The sequence below is a fragment of the Glycine max genome, chromosome 14, assembly GCF_000004515.6.
Source record: "Glycine max cultivar Williams 82 chromosome 14, Glycine_max_v4.0, whole genome shotgun sequence".
In the NCBI taxonomy this organism is placed as follows: Eukaryota; Viridiplantae; Streptophyta; class Magnoliopsida; order Fabales; family Fabaceae; genus Glycine; species Glycine max.
This window is the reverse complement of record NC_038250.2, coordinates 43,760,605-43,770,124: the sequence shown is the minus strand read 5'-3', so window position 1 is coordinate 43,770,124 and position 9,520 is coordinate 43,760,605. Positions and strand designations below refer to the sequence as shown.

At 34.7% G+C, this 9,520-nt stretch overlaps 2 pseudogenes; both read left to right on the top strand.

Moving 5' to 3' along the window:
- Nucleotides 1-620: 620 nt before the first annotated feature.
- LOC121173497 (receptor-like protein 6) lies at nucleotides 621-1,566 on the top strand (annotated as a pseudogene).
- A 244-nt stretch (nucleotides 1,567-1,810) lies between these two features.
- Nucleotides 1,811-3,207, top strand: LOC112997696 (receptor-like protein 7; annotated as a pseudogene).
- The last annotated feature ends 6,313 nt before the right edge of the window (nucleotides 3,208-9,520 follow it).

Sequence of the window (9,520 nt, the reverse complement as noted above, 5' to 3'; positions counted from 1 at the left end):
AATAACACAATGTATTATATATGAATATTGATATATAAAAATATTGATATTTCAACAATGAAAACTATTAATTTAGAAGTATAGAAGAATAATATTTAAGATGACAAAATAAAAAAAAGGTACACTTAATTCAATTTAACCCAATTAAGTTTAATTAGATTAGGTTGAAAAATAGAAAAAACTCTACCAATCGAACCACTTATACCCCCAAGAAAAATAAAAGTGACTTGGACATAGAGAGAATAAACTATATTTCAACAATAAAAACTATTAATTTGAAAGTATAGAAGAATAATATTTAAGATGAAAAAATAATGTTTAATACAATGTTTTCCTAGATAGACATCAAATGAGAGGAAAATGTTTATTGCTTAATTTTATTTTTGCTTTAATATCCTAAATAAAAATTATTTATAACATAAATAATAAATCTAAGCTCTGTTTTTTAAATTTATATTCATTTAAACAGACAATACATTTTTATTTTTATTATTTTTAATACCATCACAACCTTAATAAAGAATGAAACAATTAAAAAGTATAGCCCACATGCAACAAGTTGTGAGTTTGTGACATGTAACAAGTGTTTGCTATATATACAGCAGGCTCCACACGGCAAATTTAGTCATGTTATCGTGTGTGGTCAATTTCCAGAATATGGGACCATATATTTCTGTTTCTGAAGCCATTGGCTTTAAATTAACGCCACCCATTGGTACGAATTGCTGCTTGTGGGATGGGATGAGTTGTGACACCAAGTCAGGTCACGTAATTGGCATAGACCTTAGCTGCAGTTGCCTTCAAGGTGAATTTCATCCCAAAACCACTCTCTTCAACCTCATTCATCTTCAAAAACTCAACCTTGCCTTCAATCATTTTTCCAATTCTCCAATGCCTAACGGCTTTGGTGATCTTGTGGCTCTTACTCATCTAAACCTATATTTCTCTGCATTTAGTGGTGTTATTCCTTCTAAAATCTCCCACCTCTCAAAATTAGTCTCTTTTAGTCTTCCATATACATGATTGCAAGGGAAGTTAGCAAATAACATACTCTGTTTAGCCAATCTTCAAAAGTTTGACTTGTCTGACAATTGGAATCTCCAAGGTGAACTTCCGGAGTTCAATCGGGGCACTCCTCTTAGATACTTGGATCTCTCTTTCACAGGTTTTTCAGGAAAACTCCCCAATTCCATTAGCCATTTGGAGTCTCTTAACTATTTGGATTTTCATTCAACTTACTTCGAAGGACCTATTCCTCTGTTTTTATCTAATCTCACGCAACTAAAACACTTAAACCTTGGTCTCAACAATTTCAGCGGTGAGATTCCATCATCACTTTCAAATCTTCAACATCTTACTTACTTAGATCTTTCAAATAATAATTTTGGTGGTGAGATCCCCGATTTGTTTGACAAGCTTAGCAAATTAGAATATTTATACCTTTCTGGAAACAACCTAGTGGGCCAGTTGCCATCATCATTGTTTGGGCTAACTAAGCTTAGTGATTTAGATTGTTCCGACAATAAATTAGTTGGCCCAATGCCAGACAAAATTAGTGGACTTTAATTTCTAATTTAATTTATCTGGATTTGTCTGGTAACTCCCTGCACGAAACAATCCCCATTTATCTGGATTTGTCTGGGAACTCCCTGCACGAAACAATTCCCCAATGGTGCTTTTCTTTGTCATCGTTGTTACGCTTATCTCTTTACGGAAATCAGCTTACAGGACCAATTGGTGAATTCTCTTCTTTTTCCTTGTATTATTGTGATCTCTCTTATAACAAGCTACAAGGTAATATCCCAACTCAATGTTTCATCTACACAATCTCACTGTGTTGAGACTATCATCAAACCACTTGAGTGGCCTTGTAGATTTTCACAAAGTTTTGAATATGCAATTTCTAGAAATTCTTGATCTCTCTGACAATAATTTTCTCTACCTCAGTTTCAACAGTACCAGGGGTGACTACACCTTTCCCAATCTTCAATATTTAGATCTATCAAAGAACCAAATTCATGGCAGGATTCCAAAATGGTTTAATAGCACAGGGAAAGATACTTTGTCTGTTTTTGACCTTTCTCATAACCTTCTAACATCAGTTGGGTATCTCTCGCTCTCATGGGCGTCGATACATTACATTGACCTTAGCTTCAACATGTTGCAAGGAGATATTCCAATTCCCCCATCAGGCACCAAATTCTTTTCAGTCTCACATAACAAATTGACTGGACACATTTCTTCAACTATTTGCAACGCAAGCTCCCTTCAAATGCTCGACTTGTCTCATAATAACTTGGCAGGAAAGCTTCCTCAATGCCTTGGAACCTTTCCTTACCTTTCAGTTTTGGATCTACGAACGAACAACCTTAGTGGAATGATACCGAAAAACTCTCTTGAGATAGAAGCATTGGAGACTATGAATTTTAATGGCAATCAATTGGAGGGACCATTACCTCGGTCTGTTGTCATGTGCAAACAGCTAAGAGTTTTGGACCTTGGAGAAAATAATATACAAGATACATTTCCAACTTTTCTGGAGTCGCTTTAGCAGCTGCAAGTCCTTGTTTTACGTGCTAATAGGTTCAATGGTACCATCAATTGTTTGAAATTGAAGAATGTTTTTCCCATGTTGCAGGTTTTCTACATCTCCAACAATAATTTCAGTGGCAATTTTCCAACAGCTTGCATAAAAGACTTCAAGGGAATGATGGTGAATGTCGATAATGGTCTGCAATATATGAGGGGCAAACACTATTCTTCTAGTTACTATGATTCAGTGGTAATCACCATAAAAGGAAACACTTATGAACTGGAGAGGATCTTAACTACTTTCACAACTATTGATTTGTCAAATAATAGATTTGGAGGAGTGATTCCAGCAATCATTGGAGAATTAAAGTCACTCAAAGGGCTTAACCTTTCCCACAACAGAATCACTAGTGTTATTCCACAAAACTTTGGTGGTTTGGAAAATCTAGTGTTGGGCTATGACCAAAATCCATATGTAAGTTTATTCTGTTATTTTTTGTTTTGTCCTCTGCTTATATAAGGCAAGGATGCCCTGTATTTTTAACAAGTTTCCACTTGTGTATTGCATCAGTAAGAAAAGCTTTCTGTTTTCCCTCCCGTGGATATAGCCTTACTCAAGAGTGAACCACGTAAAATTCTGTGTGTTTTTCCTTTTCTTTCTCTCTTTCTTTCACCTTGCTGCAAAACTCTATGTGTGTTACATAGTTTTCTGCTACATCTATTATTGCAGTTCTTGTTTGTTCTTCATCACTTCCATAACAAATTGGTATCAAGAGCTCAAGTTGCGATCAAGGGAATTCAAGATTCTCATTTGAATACAAAGATCAAGCTGCGGGAGTCTTGTTTCTGGTTCTTTCGCTGCTTCACTGTGATCAAGAACACTCAAGAAATCATGTCAAACACAATCAAGATTGAGAAATTCAATGGAAAGAACAACTTCAATCTGTGGCACATCAAGATGCGTTCTTTGTTGAAGGAACAACATGTTTGGGCTCACTAAAGTTAGGCATGTTCTAGAGCTGAAAAAGAATCTAATCTCCATAGGTATTATGGATGGAAAGGGGTTCAAATGCAGCACTGAAAATGGGGTCATGAAAATTCAGAAAGGCTCTACAATGGTGATGAAGAGTATAAAGAGGGGTAATCTCTATATACTTCAAGGTACAACATGTATTGAGGATGGTCTAGTAGTTGTTGCATCAAATCCAATAAGAGCATACCTGACTTAACTCAATTGTGGCACATGAGGCTAGGTCATATGAGTGAAAAAGGTATGATGATACTTCAAAAACAACAGCTGTTGGGAAATCAGAAACTGGATTAACTTAAATTTTGTGAGCACTGTGTTTTCGGCAAGCAACATAGGATTAAATTTCCTAAAGCAATTCACACCACCAAAGGAACTCTTGATTAGATTCATGCTGATTGTTGGGGGCCTGCAAAAGTACCTTCACTAGGTGGTGGAAGGTATTTTTTGTCCATAATTAATGACTACTCAAGGATGACATGGATCTACATCATGAGTCAGAAGAGTCAAGCTTTCAAATGCTTCAAAGAATGGAAGGCACTGATTGAAAAACAAACTGAAAGGAAAGTTAAAAGACTCAGAACTGATAATGGCTTGGAGTTTTGCTCAACAGAATTTAACAAATTCTGTAGAAATGAAGGGATTGCTAGACAACTTACTGTTAGGAACACTCCTCAACAAAATGGAGTTGCTAAACAAATGAACAGAACACTTCTGGAAAGAACAAGATGCCTATTGTCTAATGCTGGTCTCAACAGAAGCTTTTGGGGAAAAGCTATCAATACAACTTGTTTTCTAATCAATAGAACACCCTCTACTGCTATAGGACTGAAAACTCCTATTGAAATCTGGAATGGCAAAACAGTAAACTACTCAAATCTAAGAGTATTTGGCTGCAATACCTATTATCATGTCAATGAAGGAAAGCTGGCACCTAAATCAAGAAAAGGGTATGTTCATGGGTTATGGTGATGGGGTGAAAGGTTACAGGATCTGGTCACCCTCTGAAAGGAAAGTTCTTCTCAGCAGAGATGTAATTTTTGATGAATCACATCTGCTCCATCCAAAAATTGAGGTTCCAATTGTTGGAACACAGAGCTGCCACTCTCCTCTAGAAAAAGATGTAGAATCTACAACCAAAGACTCCGAAAAAGGGGTTCATATAGATACATCTCCTGTTCCTCAAGAAGGTGAGCAATCAGAAGATTCCAATGCAAATGAGGCTCATCAGAATGCTGAACCCGAGCCTGCACAGCTCAATCCTGGAATTAGTCAAAGACCTAAGAGGGTCAGTAAGCCTCTTGAGAGATATGGCTTTGAAGACATGGCTGCCTATGCATTACATGCAGCTGAAGAAATAGATTCAAATGAACCGGCCACCTACAAAAAAGCTATCAATCATCCTGAAGCTGAAAATTGGTTTTAGCTATGAAAGAGGAAATGGAATCTCTATATAAGAATCAAACCTGAAAACTTGTTGAACCACCTAAAGGAAGACATGTGGTAGGCTGCAAGTGGATATTCAAGAGGAAACCTAGTCTTTCAGAAAAGGAAGAGATAAGATACAAGGCTAGGTTAGTTGCTAAGGGATTCAGCCAGAAAGAAGGAATAGATTTCAACGAAATCTTTTCACCTGTGATCAGACATACATCCATCAGGGTTTTGCTTGCTATAGTGGCAAACCAAGATTTGGAACTTGAACAACTTGATGTCAAAACTACTTTTCTCCATGGAAGATTGGAAGAAAATATTCGAATGAAACAGCCTGAAGGGTTTGAAGTTCAAGGAAAAGAAAGGTATGTTTGTCAACTGCAGAGGTCCTTGTATGGATTGAAACAATCTCCAAGGCAATGGTACATAAGGTTTGATAGCTTTATGACCAGCCAAGGATTCAAGAGAAGTCTCTATGACTGTTGTGTTTATCACAACAAGGTGGAGGATGGATCAATGATCTATCTTCTACTCTATGTAGATGACATGCTTATTGCAGCAAAAAACATGTGTGATATACAAAATATGAAGATCCTCTAGGGTCTGCAAAGAAAATCTTAGGAATGGAGATCTATAGGGACAGAACTCAGAAAAAGCTATTTTTGTCTCAAAAGGACTACATTCAGAAGATACTTGTGAGGTTTGGAATGACTGATTATAAACCTATCAGTACTCCCCTTTCAGAAAAAGAGAAGTTGTCTGTTGTGATAAAGGTTCAAGCTCAGGCTGATCAGGACTATATGTCAAAGGTTCCATACTCAAGTGTTGTTGGCAATCTCATGTATGCCATGGTCTGCACTAGACCTGACCTTGCTTGTGTTGTTAGCATGGTTAGTAGGTTCTTAAACCAACCTCAGAAGGAACATTGGAAGGCTGTGAAGAGAATTTTCAGATATCTTAAAAGGACTGCAGATGTAGGGTTGATCTATGGATCTAACTTAGATTGCTGTCTCACTGGCTATTCTGATGTTGATTTTGCTGCTAATCTTGTCAAAAGAAGGTCCCTAACAGGGTATGCTTACACCCTTGGTGGCTGCTTGGTGAGTTGGAAGGCAACACTTCAACCTTTTGTTTCCCTCTCAACTACTGAGACTGAATATATGGCTCTTACTGAAGCTGCAAAGGAAGGAATTTGGCTGAGAGGTCTGATAAATGATCTCGGAATTAATCAAGAATATGCTAACATCTATTGTGATAGCCTTAGTGTTATATGCTTGGCCAAGGATCAGGTTTATCATGATAGAACCAAGCATATAGATGTTAGATATCACTTCATTCAGTCAGAAAGAAGAATCAAGGTTCATAAGATCAACACTCTGCACAATTTTGCTGATATGTTCACAAAGCCAGTTCCAAAGAGCAAGTTTGATCACTGCTTAAGCTTGCTCAATGTTGATTGTTGGGGTTGAGTTCATGTATGCTTGGAGGGTGCAGTTTGTGTTTTATATGGATGTTAATTCAAGGTATTGAATTGTTGGGCTGTGACCAAAATCCATATGAAAGTTTATTTTGTTATTTTTTTGTTTTGTCCTCTACTTATATAAGGCAAGGATGCCTTGTATTTTTAACAAGCTTCCACTTGTGTATTGCATCAGTAAGAAAAACTTTCTGTTTTTCCTCCCGTGGATGTAGCCTTACTCAAGGGTGAACCACGTAAAATTATGTGTGTTGTTCCTCATCTTTCTCTCTTTCTTTCACCTTGCTGCAAAACTCTGTGTGTATGATATAGTTTTCTGCTGCATTTGTTGTTGCGGTTCTTGTTTGTTCTTCATCACTTCCATAACATCTAGGATGGTTAGACCTCTCTTCAAACATGCTCATGGGTGAGATTCCAAAGGCATTGACCAGTCTTCAATTCCTCTCGGTCTTAAACCTTTGAAAAAACCATCTGGTGGGGATATCAATAGGTAAACAGTTCGACACATTCCAGAATGATTCCTATGAAGGCAATCAAGGGCTATGTGGGTTGCCTTTTTCAAAATCTTGCCTCAATGATGAAAAACTGTCAACAGATTCAGCAACATTTCAGCATGATGAAGAACTCAGGTTTGGTTGGAAACCCGTAGTTATGGGATATGCATGTGGAGGGGTATTTGGAATACTATTGGGATATATTGTCTTCTTCTTTCGGAAACCAGAATGGTCAATCAGTTTTGTTGAATGCATTCTTAATCAAAGAGTGAGAAAGAAGAGCAACAGATCTAATGCAAATACAAGACGATACAATCTGCATCGTTAAAGGAACTGAGAATCAGTCCACACTGGGAATATATAGCAGGTAAGTGAATTTTTAAAGTGCTTTGAATTTTACAAGTTAGGTGTTACCTTATGAAAAATTTATCATAATCTTCAATCTGATAATCCCAAACCTGATATTTGTGGAACAACATACAGGTGTCAAGTTGATGTCCATATAATGAACGCCATTTCAGTTGAGGTCATTCTTCTACTCCATTCTATTTTTGTCCCTTTGGTGTTGCTGAACGTGATGTTGAACATGTTGAAAAATTTGATGTGACAAGTTTACTCTTTCAATTCGTGTTTTGTAATATGCGTATAAGTTATGTATTTTTTTACTTATCTTGTATCATTTGTATGTTGAATATATAGCAGGAATGTATATACTTATAACTTTAGTGTACCAGCTAAATTGCATGTAAGAACTTGTAGACTTGTAGTTTCCTTTAGTATGTCTTTGACTGTAAACTTGTGATCAAAGTCTAGAAAGAAAACATGACTGTCTCCTTTTACCCAATTTTGCTAAAAATTGCTGAAGCACTTAATTTTCGATCATGACTCACAGTATTAGTCCCGTACAGTAAGTACTGCGTAGGTAGTATCATGAACCAATAATAACCCCATACAATAAGAACACATACAGTTAGAAGGTTGCTAACGTGGTCTCGGAATTCGAACAGTTGATTACGAATTTAACTCCTCTTAATATCATGAACACATGGCATGTCTGTCATTTGTCCGTTTATTTTTTTTTAATTTAAATTTTATCCTAAATAACATTTTATATGAAATAAATTTTTTATTTTTCAGAAATAATAGGTTGGAAAACTTATTAGTTTTCCATATTTGTTATGTATTTTAAAAAATAATATTCACGAAAACTTTTTCACGTGTTTACTTTTTTCTTTATTATAATAACATCATGTTTACTTTTTAAAAAAATTTACTTTCTTATGTTTACTTTTTTCTTTACTATAATAACAACATGTAATTTTTTATTAAATTATATGATGCGATAAATAATTAAAATAACAGATAAAAATATAAGCAATTCTTTGATTTTTAAAAAACTCATCTAAAAATTCTCAATAATACCATCTAAAGAAGTTTTATTTACTCATATAATTAAAAGAATTCATGAATTTTTACTAAACGCCACAAATGTATTTATTGTGGTCGACGATGACGAGATGTTGACACCACACGAAATCGTGACGAGCAGCTTCCACCTTTAGCCAAAATCCGACGATTGATTTAATTTTAGTTCCCTTTTTTATTTTTTATTTTGAAGTGGGGAAGTTAAATTTTGATAGCTTTTCTACATCCTTTATTGACTATGATAGTTTTTGTTCTCTTTGATTTTATAGAATCTGGAAATGATGTTGGTTGTTGGACCAAACGTGGATATACAAAGTTTTCTATATTTTTGTTCTCTTTTTTCACATTTTTCGTATTATGATTGAAATTGTAGAATGGTTTTGTGTGAATATCTTTTCCAGTAAAGCTCAATGTTCATGCTTATGCAGAAAAGCAGTTTCTTTTCACATCCAAAACACTAATACTTGTGAAGCCATTTTCTCACTTTGCCTTTGAGTCTCCATATTCTCTTTCCCCTTTCTTGCGGTGACTGTGGATACATACTACACTAAAGTTTTTTATTTGTTTTGTTTCTGCCGACGACCACTCTCTGACGTCACCATAAGCCACATAATGCCTCTAATGTGAATGGTCAATAAATTAAAGTGTACTCGAGTAAAATACATTGTTGTAAAAATAATACAATTTAATTACTTGAATTATTTTAAACTTGTTAAAACTGTTTTTTTTAACCAGTTTACAACGTTGCATATTCTAGCAACGCTTAATTATTTATTTAATTCTTATAATTTTATCATTTGTATATTTTTCTTATAATTTTAAAGTAAAATTTTTAGTTTCTATAATTTATATTTTAATTCTCTTTTAATCCATGTAGTTTGAAAGTGATTTTTTAGTCCTTATCATTTGTATTTTAATTCTCTTTTATTCCCTATAGTTTGAAAATGTTTTTTTAGTCCTTATATTTTATATTTTAATTTCCTTTTAGTCTTTACCATCAAAATATGAGCAATATTATCAATTATAATTAACTATAAAAATATTAACAAGTAATTCATAACTAATTTATCACAAGATAATTTGTACTAAAAAATAGTTGATAATTTATAATTAATTTGCAGTTAATTATTTTTA